The 24,216-nt window shown below is 44.4% G+C and overlaps 1 protein-coding gene across 4 annotated transcripts in view; it reads right to left on the bottom strand.

The window, feature by feature from the left end:
• The window catches only part of RFFL (ring finger and FYVE like domain containing E3 ubiquitin protein ligase), a 67,624-nt gene that overhangs the window by 25,065 nt on the left and 18,343 nt on the right, over window positions 1-24,216 (bottom strand). The window contains exon 1 of one of the 4 annotated variants that reach the window (XR_008619227.1): window positions 6,400-6,497. The exons of the other annotated variants lie outside the window; for them this stretch is intronic. The gene's annotated coding sequence lies outside the window, so the exon portion shown is untranslated. Of the gene's footprint in view, window positions 1-6,399; window positions 6,498-24,216 lie in introns of those variants that run through there. 4 annotated transcript variants of the gene reach the window in all.

Consider the following 24,216-nt stretch of genomic DNA (forward strand, 5'->3'; position numbering starts at 1 on the left):
TGGAGAAATAAAGGTATATTCATACAGCAATGAGAATAAACAAACTACTGATCCATGCAATGGTAAAGATGAATCTTATAATACTGAGTCGAAGAAGATAGGCACAAAAGAATACAAACTAAATGATTCCATTTATATAAAATTCCAACACAGGAAGATTACTATATGGTGCTAGAAATCGCAGAGGGGTTATCCTCCGACAGTAGATGGAAGGGGGCACAAGGGGGCTTCTGGTAATGTTCTGTTGCTTAATCTGAGTGCTGGTTATATAGATGTTTACTTTGTGAAAATTCATCAAACTGTACACTTAGAATTTGTACACTTCTCTAGCTATATATATATATATATATATATATATGTATGTGTGTGTGTGTGTGTATATATATATGTTGTGGGGGTTTTTTTTTGGCAGCATTGGTCTTTGTTGCTGCACGCGGGCTTTCTCTAGTTGCAGCGAGCGTGGGCTACTCTTCATTGAGGTGTGCGGGCTTCTCATTGCAGTGGCTCCTCTTGTTGCGGAGCACGGGCTCTAGGCGCGTGGGCTTCAGTAGTTGTGGCTCACGGGCTTAGTTGCTCTGCAGCATGTGGGATCTTCCCAGACAGGGTCTCGAACCCGCGTCTCCTGCATTGGCAGGCGGATTCTTAACCACTGCACCACCAGGGAAGTCCCTCTCTAGTTATATTTTGAAGTTTATAAAAAGAGTTTTTAAAGCATCTAATAAAATATTTGTAATTTGTAAAAGAAAATAAAAATAACAAATAACAAAACCCCGCAACATGCTGACTCCACACCCGCCACTCCGCAGTAAAGGTCCTGCTCTCTCTACATCAAAATTTCTCCAAATATTCGACTGTACTTCCTCAACCTCTAATTCACTCTTCAACCTTCTCCAGTCTAGCCTGACTCAATCACTCTGCCTAATCTCTTCTTTGTAAGGTCACCAGGACTTCCAAGTGGCCAGGTCCGAGTGACACCCTCTAGCTTCATCTTCCTCAACCTCCCAGCAGGGCTGGACACAGGCAACCCATCCTTTCTCCTGGAAAAGCTCTCCCCTCTAGGCATCTCTTAGCTTCCAGAACTCTGCACCCTTGGTTTTCCTCCTGCCTCAAAGCCTCTGTGCTGCCCCCCTCCCTCTGTTCTTAAGTTTTGCCAGTGCCTAGGTTGTCTTCCATGTCCTCCCCATCCACACTCTCTCTCCCAAGGAGACCCCAGTCAGGTGGCTTTAAACACCATTCTCAAGCTGAAGATTCATCAGTGCCCATCTCCATCTCCCTTGCCCCCGACAGTGGTCTAGATCGCATCTCTCATCTATTACTCACATTTCCCTCCTTAGGCCCTTTGAATTTGCTGTTTGTTCCTCCCGCCCGGACTCTTCTCCCCAGAATATCACGTGCTTGGCTCCTTCTTGTCATTCACCTTCAGTTTAACTGTCACTTCCTAATCTCATGCCTAACACTTAGTACTAGCTGGTGTTACTGCTTACTTGTTAACTGCCTTCCCTAACTAGAATTTAAAAATCCACAAGGGCAGGGACTTTGTGTACTATTGCATTTCCAGGGTCTCTCATAGGCTTCTTGGACAAGAGAGCTGCTTCCTAACTAGTTTCCCAGCTTTAGTTCTTGCCTCTCTCCAGTTTTTTCTCCACAATTCTTTCTTTCTTCCCTGACAAGAACACTTAAAGCTCTTTCATGGACTCCCATGACATTTGAGAATTTAAAATTGCCACTCCTGGGGCTTCCCTGGTGGCGCAGTGGTTGAGAGTCCGCCTGCCGATGCAGGGGACACGGGTTCATGCCCCGGTCCAGGAAGATCCCACATGCCGCGGAGCGGGTGGGCCCGTGAGCCATGGCCGCTGAGCCTGCGCGTCCAGAGCCTGTGCTCCGCAACGGGAGAGGCCACAACAGTGAGAGGCCCGCGTAACGCAAAAAAAAAATAATTATAAAATAAAATAAAATAAAATAAAATTCCCACTCCTTGGGGAGGGGGAAGGGTAAGCTGGCACAAAGTGAGAGAGTGCCATGGACATATATACACTACCAAATGTAAAATAGATGCTAGTGGGAAGCAGCCACATAGCACAGGGAGATCAGCTCGGTGCTTTGTGACCCCCTAGAGGGGTGGGATAGGGAGGATGGGAGGGACACGCACGAGGGAGGGGATACGGGGATATATGTATATGTATAGCTGATTCACTTTGTTATACAGCAGAAACTAACACACCATTGTAAAGCAATTATACCCCAATAAAGATGTTTAAAAAAAAAAACTCCCACTCCTTACACGGTTAAAAGACCCCACGTATGCCGCCAGCCCCGGCCCACTTCCGCAATTCATGTCCTGCTACTTTCTTGACCACTTACTAAGCTTCGCGCCTTGTGCCCTTTCAGCTCTTCAAGGACACCAGGCTCCCCACCCCCCGCCCCCCCGCCGCGGGGTCCCTGCACTTGCTCCCCTGCCGCTACTGCCCCTTCTCAGCCTCCGGTCTCTGCTCAGGTGTCACCTGTTTAGAGGAATCCTCCCCAGTCACACACTCGCTCATTGCCCTTTCAGTTTCCTTTGGGAAAATGATCATAATCTGTAATTATATCTGTCTGCTTACAGTATAAACTCCAAGGGCAGGAACCTCATCTGTCTCCACTTTTCTATCCTCATCATCTAGCACAGGGCCACTTCACAGCAGGCACCCAAATAATTTGTGGAATGAACAAGCTGAGGTCAGAGAAACAGTCCATATTTTATGAATACAGCCCATGAGGCAAGTACTAGTTATCTCTGCTTAGGGCCCAAAGCATTTTGCCAATATTTACAGTGACATAAAGTGACTACGAAAAAGTTCTTTATCTAAAACAAAGGTAGTGGGATTTCCCTGGTGGTCCAGTGGTTAAGAATCCGCCTGCCAGTGCAGGGGACACAGGTTCAAGCCCTGGTCTGGGAAGATCCCACATGCCACGGAGCAACTAAGCCCGTGAGCCACAACTACTGAGCCCGCGTGCCACAACTACTGAAGCCAGCGCACCCAGAGCCCGTGCTCCGCAACGAGAGAAGCCACCGCGATGAGAAGCCCGCGCACCACAACGAAGAGTAGCCCCCGCTCGACACAACTAGAGAAAGCCCACGCGCAGCAACGAAGACCCAACACAGCCATAAATAAATAAATTCATTTTAAAAACAAAGGTAGCTAACCTTGGGCAGGCTACTTAAGCTTTCTGAGTCCGTTTCCTCACCTGTATAAGAGGGTAACACCTCCCCTGTTGGAAGGTAACTGTAGGGTTGAGAAATAACAAAGGGCCTAACCTACAGTAAGCGCTCCATAAATAGCAAATCAAAATAAATTATCGTTAAACTATACGTTACAAGGCTAAAATGGCAACAGCTCAGCTGTTCAATAGCAACTGCTGACTGGCAAGCCCAATGTCCCTCTCTCCCTCTGGTCGCGCGAAGCCCGAGTTTCCTACCACCCAAGGGACTGGGCTAGATGGGGACTGTGACATAGCTGATCGCATCACCCACACAATAAAGACACAATCATTATCTGAAGAACTCACCTGAAGTTTAAAATCATCTCTCAACTTGGAAGGTTGCTTATTTTTTAAAAGAAGTTAGTCTGGAAAGAACTCAAACTCCCCCAAAACTCTTTAATGTAAAACAGAATCTCAGAGTCGCAACTGGAATTTTCCAGGAAAGCTGCCTGAGGGGTCCACCTCAGAGGGGGAAGATTTAAAATGCCGGTGACAACACAATGAGCATAAAATAGGGTGACTGTGGCATTTGTAAGTAAGGCATCTGGCAGAGTCAACCATACTACAGACGGGTCTCCCTTGCCAGGTGTGGGACAAGGAAGCATGTTCTCTGTGGTACTGAGATTATTTCTGAGATATTTATTTTAGAATGAAGAACTCAGAACACCTAAGTCAGAGAGGAGACAGGTATATTGTGGAACTTTAGAAAACTTTAGAACCCCCAAGGCCTGAATTAGAACAACAGCCCTGCTGGGGTAGTGTATAGGCTGGACATAAGCAGGGGAGCTTTCTCAAGGCTGGAGCATTCCCAAAGGCTTTAAAGCCTAATGGATGTTTTCCATCCTCCAAGGCAGTCCTTTAGATATGGGTAATGGATAATGTATCGTTCCTAGATAAGAATTTTCTTTTAGGGCTAAATTTTTAGAAAACGGAACAGTAAAAATATATATATTTAAAAAATAAAGTTCCCAAATATGTTTTACTTTGGTTTTCGATTCCGTCAGACTTGACCTTAAATCCTGGCCCTAACAGTGAGTCACTGAAGGAGCTTGAGAAAGTTGCCTCTCTGAGCTTCACTGTAACAGGAAGACACTTACCTGCGTCCCCCAGGCTGGACACAGAGTAGGTGCTCAGTATGGAGGCAGCAGCCCTTACTGGGCTTTCCAGTTTTACATAAGGGGTGGAAGGCAGTACTAGACATTCAGTAAACAGTAGGCACTAGACTAAGGCACGGGACCAATGGGGATCGAGTGTTTCCCTCTCCCCAGAGCTACATTCACACTGAGACGTGTGGGAAGACTTCAGAGACACCGGGGCCTGGCTCCACTCTCCTCCCATCCCTGCGTTACACTTCTGTACAAATGATCAAAGCTTCGGGTGAGAGAGAGGATCTCCTGTGCTGGTATTTCAGGCACAGGCAAGGGGAAAACTGGAGGAGTTATTCAGACTCCGGGGTCCTGAAGCCCTTTCTCAGATGATCCTAGAAGTTTTTATTTTTTAAGGAAAAAGCAAAAACACTACAAAACACCTAACATGTGCCAAGTGAGTTGTTACATGTCCATCTACTGAATCGTTTAATACAGTAATGCTGCCCCAAAACTCAGAATTTAAATGGTTATTTTGTAAATGAAGAGGCTGGACCTCAAGAAGGTTGGGTAACTGGAGCAGGGTCACACAACTAGAGGGCGATGGGATGTAAATCCAGGTTCTTCGAGTCATTTGTGGTCCTCCAGAAAGAGGCGGCTGCTTTCAGCATCCACACGCCCCACCCTCAGCACCAGTGCTTCAAGGGCCTGTGCGCTGGGAGAGCAAGGTTAACGGACCGACTGGGAGAAGACCAGGGAAAGCGCCTGAAGCAGCCAGCGGCGGGGAGAGCTTCGCACCGGTTCCTGCTCCCTTCTAGGGACACCCAAAGGGGTACCTACCCGCCAAGCCAACCTTCAACACTTGAGGACCTTGTGAAAGGCACCATGGACAGAAAAGCCATTCCTGGGAATCCAGAATTTTAGTTTACACATCCAGAAAGGCATCTGCATTTCCTACTTCCTACAACCTCAGGGCACCAGTGCTCCAGATAGATGCCCACTTCCTAAAGGTAAAGCCCTTCCTCGATATTTGGGATCCATTTCAGTTTCTATTCTTGCCCACCTGTGCTGGTCCAGTGGAGGAGAGAGGGGTTTCTGACTTAACTGTCTCAAGTACAACTAATGTTCTATTAGCCCCCTTTTAAGAAGTGTTTTCACTGGTAACCATTAAATAATAATGAAAGTCCTAAATGTCCAGCGACAGATGAATGGATAAAGAAGATGTGGCACATATATACAATGGAATGTTACTCAGTCATAAAAAGGAACGAAATTGAGTTATTTGTAATGAGGTGGATGGCCCTAGAGTCTGTCATACAGAGTGAAGTAAGTCAGAAAAACAAATACTGTATGCTAACGCACATATATGGAATCTAAAAAAAGTGGTACCGGGCTTCCCTGGTGGCGCAGTGGTTGAGAATCCGCCTGCCGATGCAGGGGACACGGGTTCGTGCCCCGGTCCGGGAAGATCCCACCCGCAACGGGAGAGGCCGCAACAGTGAGAGGCCCGCGTACAGCAAAAAAAAAAAAAAAAAAAAAGTGGTACTGACAAACCTAGTGGCAGGACAGGAATAAAGACGCAAATGTAGAGAAGGGACTTGAGGATATGGGGAGGGGGAAGGGTAAGCTGGGACGAAGTGAGAGAGTGGCATGGACATCTATACACTACCAAATGTAAAATAGATAGCTAGTGGGAAGCAGCCGCATGGCACAGGGAGATCAGCTCGGTGCTTTGTGACCCCCTAGAGGGGTGGGATAGGGAGGGTGGGAGGGAGACGCAAGAGGGAGGGGATATGGGGATATACGTATACATATAGCTGATTCACTTTGTTGTGCAAAGAAACTAACACACCACCGTAAAGCAATTATACTCCAATAAAGATATAAAACTAATAATAATGAAAGTCAATCATCAGAGCTCAGGGCCCCACCCTCCTTGCTCTCGGCTCCAGCTACCCTGCTATGCTTTCAGTCCCCAAATGCCAAGCTTACTGTGGCCTCAGGAACCTCCCTCCAGTTCCTCTCTCAGCCTCGACCCCTGCTCCTACCCCACCTCCCCTCATGTGGCACTTACTTCCTCAGCGAAACCTTCTGGGCCCCGTCTGTGCTCTCACAGCATCTTGAACACCTCCGGACAACTGTCATTCATTCATCTGCTCAGCCCTCTTCCAGCCACTGGCGATTCCAAAAGGAACAAAATCAGGCAAGGTCCCCACGCGGCATGGCACGGCGAATGCATTCTAAGGGGATGAGCGTTCTGGCAGGACCGCATTTAAGCAACCATTTAACAATTCGTATGCTTCTTTCTATAGTGTTCTTCGCCAGTGATTAGGGAGCAGAAGGTGAAAACAGAAAACAAGAGCAAGTCACTTTACAGCTTTATTTCCAACCTCAGTGCCAGGCAAACGTGATCACCAAGTATTTGTTGAAATCTTACTAATGATAACAGCATTAGAGCTTTAAAAACTGGGGGGAGGGACAGACATTCATTCTTGAAAACTCCACAACTGTGATTCCAGGGTGATGAGCAAATCACGGGTTTTAAACCCACAGAACCACAGGAATCCTTTTAAGGAAAGACGTCATAGTAACGCTGCCTACCTCACACACGCTGAAAATAATTTAAGCGTCTGCTAGGATTGCTTGAAAAAGAAGGAAAGAACAGGAACAGACTGACCTTCTAAAAGTAATAGAAAAATGTTACGATTGTCGGTTCTTACAGCATTAAAAAGCCAGAAAGGTAGAGCCTCAAAGATGTACAAGATCGTCAGTCACTTCCACCCCTCCCCTGCATCAAAAGGCACAGAAGACATCAGGGCCCTCCTGGAGGCTGTGGTTTGAAATGGTGCTGCGATGAAACTGCAAAGAATACAAATAAAGATGAAAAGAGCAAATGGAGAAGCAAGAGAACAGAGAAAAGAAATGCTGGAAATCAAAGAGACAGACCTCAACCAGCCAGCCAGGTCCAAGCAGAGCTTTGCCTGTGGCTACTGGGCGCACAGCCCCAAGCCAGGTGGGAGAGAAACAGGACAAAGGCTGTGAGAACCAGAACAGCAGAGGGTCTCAGGCCATAGAGTGTTACAAAGACAACATGAAGGAGGGGAAAAGGAGAGAGATTTCTACTTTGCACCAGTAACAAATGAGCTCTTTTTTTCTGCAGTGGTAGGGGAGAAGAAGAGAGAGTTCTACTTTGCACCAGTAACAAATGAGCTCTTTTTTTCTGCAGTGGTAACTGTTGTAAAAAACTGAAAAACATACTTATAATCACAAATTATAAATGTTCCTGGAAACTCCCTGGTTCCAACTAGTCCATGACAAATATCTGCAGAGGGACCTCAGCATCTGCTCTGAAGTTCGGGGGGAAAGTAATTCTAACCAATGGGGGTGTGCGAAAGTATCACCCTCGGGGTCTGACCAATTAAATGGCTGCTTCTTTGTGTGGCTTTAGAAGAGATGATAGATTGAACAGTGCCGCAGAGAAACCTACACATTTAATTGCAGCCCAGGCATTCTGCCCCAAAGGGCGAGTCAATCAGGGAAGAAAGCAGTGCAGAGTGAAGTCTTCTAACAACGCTGAAAACAGAATAAACGGACCTGCGGTTTAATTACCCCGGGATCCTTCTTCCATCAAAACTGATGACAAAGCCCATCAAGAATAAAAAGACTCTGATCCTCCTTGTACTCTTCTGCAGGGAACAGGATTTGCCAGATAAGCTTGTCTGGACCTTCTGATTGAAGAAGCTGCTTTCACTAGACACTATGACAGTGACTGACTAATGGGTAACCATGATAAAAAAAACATTCAAGGACACAGGAACTAGGTAAGAGGGTTTGTGGTACTCCTTGCCCTAGGAAAAGGCAGTGCTTCAGGACGGGGATTCTGCCTAGGATCAAAATGATGTTCTTTACGTAGCCAAATGTACTGGGTGTGGAAGGAACAAAGACTCTAGATTTTGGTGCTATTTAATCCCTTTAAACCGTAATTTCCTCAAAAACAATAGAACCTGCCTGCTTCACTGAAACTGGTAATTGAAAGAATTAAAACAACAGGCATTTCTACAGCTTAGCACATAATAGGTGCTCAATAAAAGTTGGCTATAAATAATTTTAAGAAAATTTTTTAAGGTTCTTTAATGTGACAATTTATCTGCTCTATCCTCTACTTAAAAAAACAAAACAAAAAACAAACAAAAAACGCTGATACCTTTAACCAGGCTCCATCTAGTTTTCCAAAGATCCTCCAAGAATTAAAAGACTCCAGGCCCCTCCCACCAGCTCTTAATTTTATAATGCCTGAAGAACTTTTCTCTGAGGTGGTCAGAAATGGTTTCTCCACAATGCAGCCCTAGGCTGTTTCTTTCCAATTCTACTCCATTGCTAATAAATTTGTCACGTTTCCTGCAGCCCAGATAACTTAAGACTGTCCCTTAGCTCCTCAACTCCTCCTGTTCACCAAATTCAGAGAATGGAACATTCTAGGCCCTACCTGGTGCTCCGTAACTATTTGCACTGCACTGAAGTCAGATGGGATTTGGGGATAAATCCAGGATGAATCCAGACTAACCCCTTCCTCCCAAAGACCTTTGGGCTTGGCTTGATGTTTGACCTCAATCTGAAAATTATGCTGACTTTCTGAAATGTTTTCTTCTCCTGCCAGGATATGATATGCCCAGTATCTATCCCAAGAAGCAGAAATGGAAATTTCTAGTTCACCCAGTACCACAAAGAAAATCTTTGTATTCGCGCCATATTATCTCCTCGTGAAGAACACCTGTGCTTACCAGGTCTTCAGGTTTTCTTCTTTGCCTATATATCCCACTACACAGTGCAAACTGCCTCATATTCACCACTCCTTGACAGATCCAAGAAAAAAAGCCACCTGTGCTGATACCCGGAAGAACTGCTGTTTTCAGGGATGTTGTGATGTGCTGTTACTTCACCCATTTGCTCCTGGAATTATAAAGTGGCAGGATAGTCTTCTTTGCAATGGGGCAGGGACACGAGGTGCACAAAAAAACACTACCCAAACCTTTACCTGCCCTGTACTCATTAGTTTATGGTTTGAGACCATCATTGTTCTGAAATAACTCAAGCAGTTATAATAATCCACAAAGACCCCAAGATTACTCCCTAACAGACATAATAAAGCAGATTTCACAGTGGCAAGCAAGAAGGAATGGCGGGGGATAGGGGTGGGGTTCAGAAAACAGGGGTTCCAAAGATCGTTTACCGGCTGGGTACCACCCCACCCCAAGCAAATTACTTAATCTCTTCTCCAGAAACTCGCCTAGGTACAAAACAGTTCAGCAGTTGCCATTAGATCCAGCCTCCACAACAGAGAAAACTTTCAAAGGCTAAAAAGACCCCAGGGTCACTTGTGAACTACCTTGCTCAGGAAACACTCAAAAGGTGGGCTAGAAATCCTGGAATTCAATAAAAGGAAACTGTAATTTAAAAGGCTAGTGAATTAGAGGCTAACACTTCCTATCGTTATTAAAAAATAAATAAGCAAGCACAGCTTGAATCCCGCATCTACCAAAGGTAACAGATTAGCAGTCAATTCAGGGGTTTCATTTTATAAAATATACGGATGCAATATGGTGTAAACTAGGAAAAACCACCGTGCACCAGGAAGAAAGAATGACCTGATCCCCAGAAGAAAGCTCTGCACCTGTATAAAGGCAACGGCAGCAAAGGTCTTGTTGCCTTATCTCCTTTTCAAACCAGAAGCAGACACTTCTTCAGCCAAGCTCAAGTATTAGAAGCCTTGACTTATTAACCACACCAAGTTTGAAAACACAGGCATACAAGTTATAGTAAAGACAAGCACATCCTGTTTGCACTTGACTTCCTGTTCTGGGCTGTCTGATCTCTTTAGAGGGCTGCTCCCTAGCCACAAATAGGTAACCTTTCACATCTGCCAACCACGGGTTCACTGGACAGTATTTCAGTGACAACAAAATACATAGTTCCACGAGTCAGGTAAAAGATGCACCTAAAAAGGACCAAAAACCAATCATGAGCCTCTAAGACACTTTCTGGATTTCCCATGCTTCATACTGACATCTGACCTAGAGTAAACAATAAAAACTTAACACAAATAGTGCTGAGATAAGAAAATTAAGCCTGGAACAAAATTTGGAATATGAGGGCTGGGAAAAAGAGCAAGAAAAATTGGAAATGTTTTTATTATTAAATGTTGGCCTCCCTTCAAATGTAGAAGGAACAGATCTCTGTCAGCCAGTCCCCAGTGAGCAGATCCCCAGAAGGGAACCACGCAGAGCGATCACAGCAGTTAACAGGGCCCTTCTGGTGAACACTGTCCCCAATCCAACCTGCTACCAACCTCAGTCTACTTTTCAGCACTGCAAAAGCCTTCAGTTTACAGACCTGAAGCCTCCACTTCAAGCCAAACTTCCATTGTTTTCAAAGAGCTAGTGGTTCTTCCAAGCCACATTCAGTGTTGGGAATAAACGCTGGGCAACAAATATCCCAGTTTTTATGGACAAGTTATTTAGCCTCTTTGGGTCTGCTTTCTCATCTGGAAAATGGGAGGGTTGCACTACCCTAATCTCTAATGTTTCTTCCAGCTGTAGAAGAAATGCAGGGATCCAACAATAACAGTTAGCAGAAGATGCTATGGCTTCCTGCTTTCCTTCGCTCAAATAAGACGCCTCTAACATCCCACATCCCGCAGTGTGAATCTACCTTGATCTGCTTCCCAAGCACCCAAGGATTTTTTTCCCCTTTCCCTTGGAATGTGGATCAGAAAGTTTCCCACTTGAAAGCAATATACTAACAAACCTTGAAGACTCTTCTTTACACATGGCCTTTTTATTAAGATGGTAATGTAATCCACCACTTGGCTCCCATGCTGGTCATATGATTCCTGGAGAGAATAGAGTCACAAAGGATGGAGAAAATTGACCAGCAACATGTGGTACTCCCTCCCACACAGTGACTGCTAATGGGGAAAGAATGAGGCAAATCTGGGTAAGATAAGGGAGTGGCGAAGACAAGTTCGATGAGTCAGTGCAAAAAAAGAAATAAGAAAAGGAAATGGAAAAGGATGAAGAGAAGCAAACAAGAGGGAAAAATATCTAAACCAGTGAGTAGAAACTTAAATCTGAAATTCTCTTATCCATTCATCCAATAGCTATCCAATGTCTACTATGTGCAGGGAATGGAACTAGACTCTAGAGGAGATACAAAGGTCAACCAGATAGCTCTGCTCAATGAGTTTATGGTCTAGTAGGAGAGATAAAGGCATGTACACAAACAGCTGAAATATATGGCAGAAAGTGTGCTGTGCCATAAAGGAGACATAAAAGAATCCTCCACTGTGAAACTCAGAGGAGGAAACGATTACTCCCAGTGAGGGATCAGAGAAGGCTTCATAGGAAGAATGACATTTCAAGCCAAAAAACACAACAGAAGCAAGGGCACACAAGTAGGAAATCAAGGACATATCGTTTCAGTAAGTAACTAGATTTAATTTGAGACATAAGTGGGCATGAAGGGAGAGATGGTAATAATAATAGCTAACGATCCAGAGAGCCATGGCTAAATTGGAGAGCTGGATTGGAGCCAGACTGAGTATTCCAAAATCAGACTCAGAATTTGAACTTAAATCCAGTAGGGAAGGAAGGGGAGCGGGGCGTTGGGGAGGGAGGTTGACAAGTTAGGAGCTGGAGGAATCTCATAACTTAACCCATAAAATTAAGGTAATAAAATCAACACAAAATCAATGTGTGAAGATACACAAAGTCCCTCCAAAGAGATACAATGTCTTCCAAACCAAAAGCAAGAAGAGAAGAGGACAAAAAGGCTTGGATGATGGCATTAATATATTTAAACAAAGAATAAACAAAGAATGTGACCACATCAAAGTGTGGTCCACAAAGAAACTTAGAAAAGTGTAGAAAAAATAGAGGGGGCCACATGGACTCCAGGATCACCCAAGGCAGAGAAACACTGCAGCGAGGCGACACGCCACCTTCTCTGTGATGGGACAAGGTTTCTTCATGAAGCTTAAATGGGAAGAGCATATAGTAGCAGTTAGGGGTATAAGGGTTCTTGGAGTCAGAGGGACTTGGTTCCAATCTCAGTTCAGCCTCCTACCAGCTTGGACAGAGCCTTGGTTTCCTCATTTGAAAACTGAGGATAATTGTGCCTACTTTGCAGGAGGACCACTGGGAGAATTAAATATCCTACTGTATGCAAAGCACTTAGTGCAATACCTGGCATACAGAGAGCAATCAATAATCTCAGCCTTTTTGTAACTGTGTTCTCGCCTACCAACTCTCCTGTCACATTATTCCACGCTCACGAAAGCAAGCTTGATGTTATTAAATTTCATTTTTCAGATCTCTTGATATTCAACAGCAATGTCCTAGCAAAATCCAGGATCCAGTCAACAGGAAAGGAATTTACTCTAAAATAAAAATTGGCATTCCATTCTGAGCACAGTCACTCAAGTCTGAACACAATCCTGTCTCCAAAAGACTGATCATTTCCAGGTACAAAGCAAAATCCATTTACAAGAACCAGACCTGAAACAGTGACCAAAATCCTCAGAGGTCTTCCTGAGAAGCTAGATGGCACCCAGCAGACCAGTCCTACCTAACGCCACCCTCAATCTACAATGAGCCAACCTGGATGATACTTTTCCATACTTCTCCTTACCTTCCACCTCTCTCATACCCTCCAATCATGCACTGTGGTGAAACACTTTATCTCCCTCTCTAACCTTCTAGAGGTCAAAGATCCCACCTTGTCTATCTTTGCATCCTTTTTTTGCCACATCCCAAAATACCTTGCATCAAACAGAACCACAATAAATATTTATCGTAAGAATGAATTTCAAACACGACTTTTCTTAACAACACAATCCATTGTGATCTGCCATTGCTGCACCCTGAGGCCCTCTTCTGATTTACTGAATTCTTATTCTACACTTTTCTTCCCCTCCTTTCCTCAATCTCTCCATACCTGAGCTACCAAGTATTACAGAAAAGTCAGAAGTCTTTCTTTACTGGGTTCCCAACAAATTCATACAACTGGGACCAAGCCATCAATGGGCTCAGAAATCTTTTATTCATCTCTAGTTGATGTCTCATAGCAACTTTCCAAAGAGCAGTGTTCTGCAAGATTTAGGACATAGGGCCTGGAGTTATAGACAGAACTCAAAGTCTTCCTGTGTGATCTCAGTCGAGGTACTCGAGGTACTTAACTTCCTTAAACTTCATCTTCCAAATCTGTAAAATGCAGTACCTAAATGAGGTAATTAACAACAGAGTAAGAGCTCAAAAAAATGGGAACTGTTACTCTTAAGTATTATCTTCCAAACCCTATCCCCTCTTCCACTCCTTCTTTGTCAGATAACTAGAAACCTCCTCTCCCACTTTACCAAAACAATTCAACTGGGTCCTGTCCACTTGAGAGGCAATGGTGGTACAGTGGGGAACACTGGGGTCAGGAGTCCAGCTGGTGCCACAGACCAGATGTGTGACCATGTGCTGATTGTTTCATTTGTGCCTCAGAGTCCTCAACTGCAAAACAGGTATTTTAATCTGTTCCTTGTAGAATCACTGTGAGAATTAAATGGAAAAATATGAAAGAGAAGCAAGCAGAAGAAGAGGGGGAAGAATAAGCTAGGTGATAAGGCTTTCAAGTAAAACAGACCCAGTTTCAAATTCCAGTTCCATCACTTAACTGGTTGTGTGACCTCGGACAAGTTAATTTCTCCAGACCTCAGTTTCTTATCTGTAAAATGGGGGAAAATAACTTCACAGGGTTCTTAAGAGGTTTAAAACACGTGCAGAATGGGCTTCCCTGGTGACGCAGTGGTTGAGAGTCCGCCTGCAGATGCAGGGGACACGGGTTGGTGCCCCGGTCCGGGAAGATCCCACGTGCCGCAGAGCGGCTGGGCCCGTGAGCCACGGCCGCTGGGCCTGCGCGTCCGGAGCCTGTGCTCCGCAACGGGAGAGGCCACGACAGTGAGAGGCCCGAGTACCGCAAACAAACAAACAAACAAACAATGTGCAGACTAATTGGCATGTTAATTTCCCACCCTTCTCTCTACCTCTTCTTTTCTTTCCATCTCAAAACCTCCCCTTTATTCACAGGACCAGTAGAATCCACCATTTTTGACCATTAGTTAAAAAAAAAAATTAGTACATCTCCAATGTATCTATATTTAACAGCAAATTTGACAAGTATTACTACACAAATATACCGTATTCTATCTAAAGCAGAACACTAAAAAGAAATTTCAAAGGGTAAGATAAAAATATAGAAAAACTTAGCTCTAATAATTCCTTCCCATACCCCAAAGAAAGGTCCCATATGTCCCTAGAATTTGGAAATTTATTTTGGAGGTCACTACACTTTTATGGAAATTGTTTCAAGACAAAGATAAATAGAATAGAGTTGGTATAGCTCCTAGCACAGTGACTAGCACAGAGGAGATGCTCAGTGAATACTGGTCCATTACAGTTTTTAGAAAACCTGCCACTACACACATATGTCTCTGTACAAGTTTGCACAAAGTGAGCTCTCGGCTCAGTCTCCCTTTCTCTTCAATTCCCCCATAGAATAGCTGGTGCTCTGCTTCACTTCCATGTCACACACTTGTTCATGAACTGTGCTCCAATCTACTGAAAGCCCTTTCTCCAAGGTCACCAATGATCTTGTGATGGCTAAATAAATGCATGGCTTTTTCCTACATCAAACCTTGACGACCTCCCATATGCCAATGACCTACCTATCTTCTTCCCTTTGGTTCCCACTGAAAGTGCAATAGCTTGACTCTCCTTTAAAGACATATTTTCCTCCCTGTCCTTCCCTGGCTCCTCCTTTTGCTCCTTAAATATCTCCTAGGGTGCTGGACTAACCATTCTTCCTTTCCTTCTCTAGTGAATTCTATTGGTTTTACTTTTAAAACATATCCTGCAAACATCCCTCCTATGTCCATGGCCACACCCTGACTTATATGCCATTATCTTACTCAAAAACTAGAGCAAACACCTCCTTATTGGCCCCCTCTTTGCCACTCTCTTTTCTCCACACAGTAGTCAGGGTAAACTTCTCTTTTAAAAACTATACTCTGGGGGCTTCCCTGGTGGCGCAGTGGTTGAGAGTCTGCCTGCCGATGCAGGGGACACGGGTTCGTGCCCCAGTCCGGGAAGATCCCACATGCCGCGGAGCGGCTGGGCCCATGAGCCATGGCCGCTGAGCCTGCGCGTCCAGAGCCTGTGCTCCGCAACGGGAGAGGCCACAACAGTGAGAGGCCCGTGTACCGCAAAAAAAAAAAACAAAACTATACTCTGCCTGAGGTCCCTGATGGTCCAGTGGTTAGGATTCCAGGCTTTCACTGCTGTGGCCTGGGTTCAATACTTGGTGGGGGAACTGAGATCACGCAAGCCATGTGGCGTGGCCAAAAAAAATACACACACACACACACGCGCGCACACACACACACACACACGCATACCTGTTACTCTCCTGCTTTAAAGTCTTCAGTGGTTTCCCACCATGCCCTTTTGTAAAGCTGAGACTCACTACATGGCCCACAAAGGCCCCATGTGATGTGGGCCCTACCTACCTCTTCTACTTTACCTCATGCCACACACCCCCATCACCCTCCACCCCCCATTCACCTCACTAGAGACCCTTGGTGGTCTCCTTTTATTTTGACTTCCTCAAAAAAAAAAATCATTTATTGCCCCCAAGGCCTGCACACTTGTGGTTCCTTTCCTGCCAGGAACATCCTCCACAGCTCTTCACAAAGCCAGCTCCTTATCCATCAGACTTCGGCTCCCCTTCCCTACAGTGCAGTTGTCTGGCACACAGTGGAAGCTCGGTAAGTATCCGTTGAATGAATAGATTCCTCAGTCTTTGGAATCAATCTCAGGCTTCAGTTTTAGTAGTCATTTCCAAATTCCTGCTAGATATCCAGACTTCAAATCTAGCATATCAAAGACACTCAAAACCAAACCCTTCATCTTTCCCCAAACTAGTTTCCTCCAATCTTCTGGAATTATATGAGCAATATAACCCACACTTTCTGCTTCAGAAGTATGAATTTCCCACTCGTTTGCTCCACCTGCCAAAATTCTAATCATCCATTAAAACCGAATTCAGGACTTCCCTGGTGGCACAGTGGTTAAGAATCCACCTGCCAATGCAGGGGACACGGGTTCGAGCCCTGGTCCGGGAAGATCCCACATGCTGTGGAGCAACTAAGCCCATGCGCCACAACTACTAAGCCCGCGCACCACAACTGCTGAAGCCCACGCACCTAGAGCCCGTGCTCCACAACAAGAGAACCCACTGCAATAAGAAGCCTGCACACCACAACAAAGAGTAGCCCCTGCTCGCCGCAACTAGAGAAAGCCCGTGCACAGCAACAAAGACCCAACACAGCCAAAAATAAATAAATTAATTAATTTTTAAAATATGTTTTTAAAAAACCTGAATTCAAATATCACTTCATTCATTCATGTTTTCAATCAACCACTTATTCATTCAACAGTTACTGAGTACCTTTCATGAGGCAGGCACTATGTTAAGATACTGGAAAGCAAAGCAGACATATTTCTGTCTATTCTATATCAGTCAAATGATCACACAAATATTTAATTATAAACTAAAAATTGCTATGAAGGAAAAAGTGCTAGAAACTTTGAGAAAACATAAGCGAGGAATCAAGAAACACTCCTTTGGTGATGTGCTGACTGGATGAGATGTAACTTACACTAGGCAGCCTGGAAGGTGGAGCATGCCAGGCAGAGGCTTCGCCAAGTCCTGGAAGCAGGAGGAGACCAGCAGGCCTATCTTTTTTTTGGGGGGCCATGCCATGTGGCATGTGGGATCTTAATTCCCCCACCAGGGATTGAACCCATGCCCTCTGCATTGGGAGTGCAGTCTTAACCACTGGACCACCAGGGAAGACCCCCAGCAGGCCTATCTTAAGGCACCTACCATTCTGCCTCATATATACCAGCTGGATCTGTCTTGTTCTGCCTCTCACCCCAGCCTCATTTTACTGATAGTTACCTGAAAGGAAAAACAATGTGTCAACATCCCCAGGAGATACTGATTCACAGGTCTAGTTACCTAAGGAGTCTATGCTTGTAAAAAGCTCCCAGATGACGCTGATATGCAGCCAAGTTTGTAAACTATATGCCCAAACTACCTACTCAATAAATATATATTGATTATTATCTCATTTAAAATCTCTAAGGTCAGTGTGGTAAACTGTTTCCAAAATTGGCCACAATAATCCCAACCATGCTGCATGTCCTTTTGCAGTGTGACTTTGACACTCTACCCTGTAAGAGGTGGAGTCCATATCCCCTCCCCTTGGATGTAGGCTACACGCATGACTTACTTTAATCAAAAGAATGGGGTAGAAGTGTATGTATGACTTCCAGGCCTAGGCTTTAAAAGGCCCTGCAGCTGCTCTGTGGCCCCCTTGGAAGCCAACCACCATGTAAAGAAGCCCAGTCTAGATTAGTGAGTGATGAGAGGCCATCTCTCCATGAGAGAGCTGGACCTCATGGAGGAGAACCAAAATGTCCCAGCCAACAGTTAGCACCAAGACCCAAGATACGTGAGTGAAGCCATGTTGGATCCTCCAATCCAACTGACATCACGTGGAACAAAGCAATATGGCCCTCACCCCTGAATTACTAATCCACTGAATCACAGCAATAAAATGACTATATTTGAAGCCACGAAAAGTTTTAGGGTGATCTGTTACACAGTAACAGATAATTCACACAGTCAGAAATTCAACACTCCTTTAGCAGTCATTCAAATGTTTCCCAACTTTGATGATCAAGAAACTCTTCCTTGGGACCTCCCTGGTGGCGCAGTGGTTAAGAATCCACCTGCCAATGCAGGGGACACGGGTTCATGCCCTGGTCTGGGAAGATCCCACACGCCACGGAGCAACTAAGCCCGTGAGCCACAACTACCGCGCCTGCACTCTAGAGCCCGTGAGCCACATATACTGAAACCACGTGCTGCCAACTACTGAAGCCCACGCGCCTAGAGCCTGTGCTCCGCAACAAGAGAAGCCACCACAATGAGAAGCCCGCACACCGCAATGAAGAGTAGCCCCCGCTCGCCACAACTAGAGAAAGCCCGCGTGCAGCAACGAAGACCCAACGCAGTCAAAAAAATTTTTTTAATTAAAAAAAAGAAACTCTTCCTCATATTCATTAAAATCACTCCTCCTTCCATTTAAGCCCATTTCCTCTTAAATCTCTGAAATATAGGAAGACCAATTAATCAAAATCCCCAAGCAAAAACTATTCTTGTACTCAAAGATGGTAATCAAGCCACCCCTTAGCTTTTCCTTCTCTAGGCTAAAATCTTTCTATATTTTTTTTAAACGTATAACGATAAGGAATTTTTCTTAAACTTTTTAATCATTTTTACTCCTCTCTTAAGTATGGGGGGACCAATATTGGATTCCACATGCCAGTATCTAACAGAGGATATGTCCCAGCCCTTATGGTTCATCTTTCTTATTTTACTTTTATTTAGTTATTTATTTATTTTTGGCCACATAGCACAGCATGCAGGATCTTAGCTCCCCAACCAGGAATCGAACCCGTGCCCCCAGCAGTGGAAGCACGGAGTCCTAACCACTGGGCCGCCAAGGGAATTCCCTGGATCACCTTTCTATAATCAAATTCCAGTCCCCAATATGGCATGTTAGCCCCCCAAAAGTTGTGAATTACCCTACAAACTTAATCACTTACTAGAATTAATGTGAAACCCCTTCTGCTCTTAACACTCACCTTATTCCATTTTGTGATGACCCTTCACTCATCAACCTGGTTCGACGCTCCACTACTGAGGTAGATTTTAACAAATTCTAGGTATCTGAAGCACAAAAGAAAAGCTTGAGAGGCTGGAGTGGGCATACCATTCATGTCAGTCAAGGTCTCCAACCACGGTCAAGGCCTCTCCAAGGCCAAGCAGGCTCTGAGTACCTCCTCCTTCCAGCTCGAAGATAAAGTGGCCTTGCAAAAGACAAGACCTTTAGCACTCACCTACTGAGAGCAAAGGCACCTTTTCTGCAGAACCCAACAAGGTGTATTTATCTACAAAGAGACAAACCAGGTGCTTACAGCAGTGTAAAGACATGTTTTCCCTCTGAGTCTTACCCGAATGTAAGCTTCAATGTCAGAAGTAGCCTTACAATCACCGATAAAATAGGGATAATAAAGCCTACCCAACACAGGGTACTGTAGGTATCAAATAAAATGATACAAGGGAATAATTTTGTAAGGTACTATACTACATTAGGTGATGGTCTAGAACTAGGTTTCAGGAAGTCCTATAAATCTTCAAATTAACTTTGGATGGTTACCCGATGGTTTCAGGTGACATATACAGAATAGGTACCATGGGCTCAAGTTCATCAAACAAGAACCAAAAACATGCCATCTAACTAGAAAGCTTATGGATTTTCTAATACTGCCAAGACTAATAAAGATGTTTAGACTACTGGTTTGACCCTGGGGACCCACTTCAGCCACTGTCTGTCTAATGGTGTTGAGCTCTAGGTCAAGCACCAGGTCCAGTGAAGGAATTCAACAGTCTAGTGGAAGAGACGGACACTGCTGTGGAAGTCCAAATGAGGAAGAATAACTACCAGAGGAAGTCAGGGAAGGATTCACATATGAACTAAGTCTTCTGGGGGTGAGCACTTTGCCTGTCAGAGAGGAGGGGGAACCACCAGGAAACAGCACAGTGTCCTAAAAGGACGTGGTATAACCAGGGACTGGAGAAATGAAGAGTTCAGTGATGTTGGACAGGAGAGAAATAGCTGGGAAAAGGAGAGGGAGATAAAATGTGTAACAGGTAGGATAGGGTCATATTGTGAAGGACTTTCCCAATCCAGCTAAGTAGGAAACAGAGAACAAATGGTACTCTGAAACGCTGCGAATGAAAAGATTAGATTTGGCCTTTAGGAACATAACTTTGGCAACAAGAATGAGAGGATGGAGCAGAGAAGGATCTATGGTGCAGTGACAAAAGCACAGTCAAGGCTTTGAATAAGGCTTTGAATCAGAAGTTACAAACTCAAATTCCTGGAGGCAAAGTAGGTCGAATGTGACATCTGGGAGAATGGTGATTATCTGTGATCTTGGAAGAATGCAGGCCCCACCTAAAAGTCTTCACACAAAAAATTTTAAGCCATTGGGCTGGTTAAACAAAATATCTAGTTTTTGACCTATGATAAATTCCCAATACAGTGGGAATGAAGAAAAGACACACATCAAACAGTATGCCAATATAATCAAGTGGGTTTAGCAACCATAGATTTATCATATTTAGAGATGTGAGGCATAAAAAGAAAGAAGAGGAAGATTTGGTAGATATAATTAACAGAGTTCAAACATAAAGCAATACAAGCCGATAACAGATACTGGGTAGGGGAGATAATGACTTGTTATGTACGTGTTGAACTTAAGACAAACCTGGTAGGTTTGTGAAGTTGGACAAAGCTTGTCAAGATTTGTCAAGTTGGAAATAAGGATCTGAAGTTTGGGAGAGACAGCTGGGCTGGTAAGACATACTGAGGATGGCTGAATTCACGGACATATCTGAGATCCTTAGAGGAAGGGGCTGGGAAAAGAGTGAAAAGAAACCCGAGACAAAGCCCTGGAGCATCTCGACACTTATGGGATAATCAAAAGAAAATGAGAATAAATAATGGAAGGATACTCTGGAAACTCCGAAGAGACAAGGTGGCCACAAAGCCACAGGAAGAAGGCTGCTGGGGGAAAAAAAGAATGGTTCAATAGTGCCAAATGCTAGGCAGAGATTAAGTTAAGACGGAGGCTGAAATCAGGACCAGAATACTGGGTCTGGAAATCAGGAGTTTACTTGTAATCTTCAGGAAAACAGGAATAGGGTAATGGGGCTAGAAGCCTAAGTAACAAAGAGCTGCTAAGAGGATCAGAGGTGAGGAAGTACAATGGAGGCTCGCGCTCATTCTACCCTTACTAAGGACCTACTAGGTGCCAAGTACCATGGATATAATTCTAACAAAACAGGTGCTGCTTCTCAATATAGTCTACGGTCGAGGAGACACAGGATGCTCCTCAGTACTCACCCAGTCTTGGTGAGTAAGAAGAGATTTCACGGAAGAAGTGATTTTCAGGCTCCAGCCAGTTAAGCCCGTTGGCCAGGTTAAGCTGGGGCAGGATGTCTCAGAGAAGGCTTGCCCGTGCAAAGGCCTGAAGTAAAGAGTGAACATGGACCATCTGGGGGTAACTGTAAGGAACAGGAGCAAACTTTAAGGAGGGTTACTGCCTGGTGCTGAGGCTGAAGATTTCAGAAGTTTAGAGGTGAAGAGCAGGAAGGGGATAGGGCGGCAGTCTGAACAGAAGGAGGGATGAGGGGAGGGTCTTCATAACACCTCAGAAACTCACTGGTAAGACAGTGCTTTCTACAATTCAGGAGTCACAATTATTAGGCAGAAAAGCAAATATGTTTGCCCCTCTCTCTTCCTTTAACAATGGTTTAGTATGACTAAACTATTTCTCACAAGACACAGAAAGAATAGAGACTACAACAGCAAAAGATGGATAAAGCTGTAAACCTGTTTGATTTCTCTAAGGTTTATACAATAAACGGTCTTATCAGGGCCAAAACCACATCCAGATCCCAAAGGAAGTGAAACTTTTCCCCTAACATCCCCTCCGAACAGTTGAAGGACTTTCAGATACCCAAACTGATAACACGTTGGCTCTCACTTCTGAAGACTAAGTCTCTTCCCAGTTTCTGCATCAGCTCAGTCTAGCTCAAGACACTAAGAGAAAACAGTCTGGGGTTACCTGATTTTGCCTGTTTCAAAACATGGCCAGGGCAGAAAGCAAGCTGCCTCCGGTTCCTGCCGCTGCTGAGGTCCTTGGAGCCGGGTTCAGATGAGATCATCTCAGGAACCAACAGCAGCGGCTTTCAGGCAGTGAATGGTGCTGCCTGGGGACGTATCTTTGGTCAGCAAGATTGCAACAGAGCAGGCGGTTTACCCAGGGCAGTGCTGACTCACGCCAGGCAAAACTCATTTCCCAAACAACTCAGCCTGAGCCGACCGCAATCAACTGCAACCTAGAAAAGAAGAGGCGCCCCACTGATTTTTCTTTTAAATCGAAAGCTGATTACTGGGGGCAGGTGAACCTCATTCCCCGGCTGCGGGTCACCCAGAAAAGCTCCAGTGGTCAGTCACCTTCTGAAATATCACCTGAAAACAGCCTGGGGCTCAGGACAGCACAATTACTGAAGGTAGCAGGTCCACGAGCTCTGGAGATTTCCCCAAGAGGCTGATAAAGAAGTCACTTTGCATTTACAAATGAGAGCATCTGGGTGAGAGGATGCCCAGTCATGGCTATCTGGTCAAATCACTAGGGTGAATTCTGTCAGCTCTGACCAGGCTCACTGTTCTTTTTCCCCACCAGGCTTTCTCTGACCTTTCTGTTTCCTTAGACAACTCATGTTCTCTAATTAACACAGACACATAGGAGGGTTTTCTTTGTCTGTTCGTTTAATCATCTGCCACATTCTCTATGCTAAAGCAAAGTCATCCCATCACACCTACTAGATGTTTAAGGAACACAGGAGTCTGTGAAATCACATTAACACGTACTTTTGAAAAATCCTTAAATGTATGTCGATTCTCATTTATTGGCCAGCTTATTAAAAAATCGATTCTAGAATGACTGGCTCATCAACAGCTATTAATTATTATTGAATTTGCACTGACAGGCTAGAACTGACAATGGTGCTAGACAAAGAAAACAAAAGATTAAGTCCTTGCTTCCTCCGTGTTTTCATTCGACAAGAATGAAACTAAAGTTCATATCAGATCCTTCTGTTCCCTGGTCAAAATTTCCCACGGTCATCAGCTATTCCTTAGCATGAGTATTCAAGGCTGCCACACCCAGCCTTGTTCAGCCTGTCAGGCAGGTCTCAAGGCATCAACTCTGGATGTAGCTGCCAATCCAGCCTGTCATTCAATAAATGTCGGGATTCGTTAAAATGTACATGGAGATTGTCAGAATTCGGATTTAAAAACTATGTTATTTAATTCTATTCCTTTTCACGGGGCTAGTTTAAAAAAAAAGTTATTTATCCAACTCAATGCCCCTTAATTACATTATTCCAACAAGATAACCACACTGGCCTTTTAGAAGGTTTTATAAAATGTTCCCTCTTTTACTTCCTCCCCTTCAGTGTTTTCCTTTCTAGAAAATAGCTGTGTTTAAAGAGGTTTTCCTACAGTATGTGTTAATTAGTCTTTTTCAAATGATAAAAGCATCTTTAGGGCAGTTGACGACCATTATCTCACAGACCACACTTTAAAAAATATTTCTGTAGCTGATGATAAGTCACAAACATCCTAATAAGGAGTAACTCTCAAGGTACATACAGTAGAGACAAATAGGGAAACACAAATAGAATACTGTTAAAAGCTTCTGACTCATTCTATATTAGTAAACTTTAAATGAGGAAGAGAAAATCCAGATGGTACTGTGCCCAGGAAGTAAATGTAAATGATGCGAAGCATGAGAATTTCCTAATTCTGCTAAGATAAGCACCACTCAGCAGGTGAGGAGGGCTGTCTCAGATTATCATTTCCCTCTGTGGGATTCTGTACAGTTCCGATCAGTTTCCCCTGAATATAACCATACTCCATCTGAGTCCCTTCTTTTAGCCGGGAAAGGCTGAGGATTACACATGTAGAGCTCTAAAAAGATGCTAAACTTGAACTAATGGCTTCAGGCACTTGAGCTTTTATAAGGTTATATGAAAACTCCAAGAATATGAGACTGTATGAGAAATAAACAAAATAATTGTGGCTCTG

The sequence above is a fragment of the Physeter macrocephalus genome, chromosome 14 (genome assembly GCF_002837175.3).
Source record: "Physeter macrocephalus isolate SW-GA chromosome 14, ASM283717v5, whole genome shotgun sequence".
NCBI lineage: Eukaryota > Metazoa > Chordata > Mammalia > Artiodactyla > Physeteridae > Physeter > Physeter macrocephalus.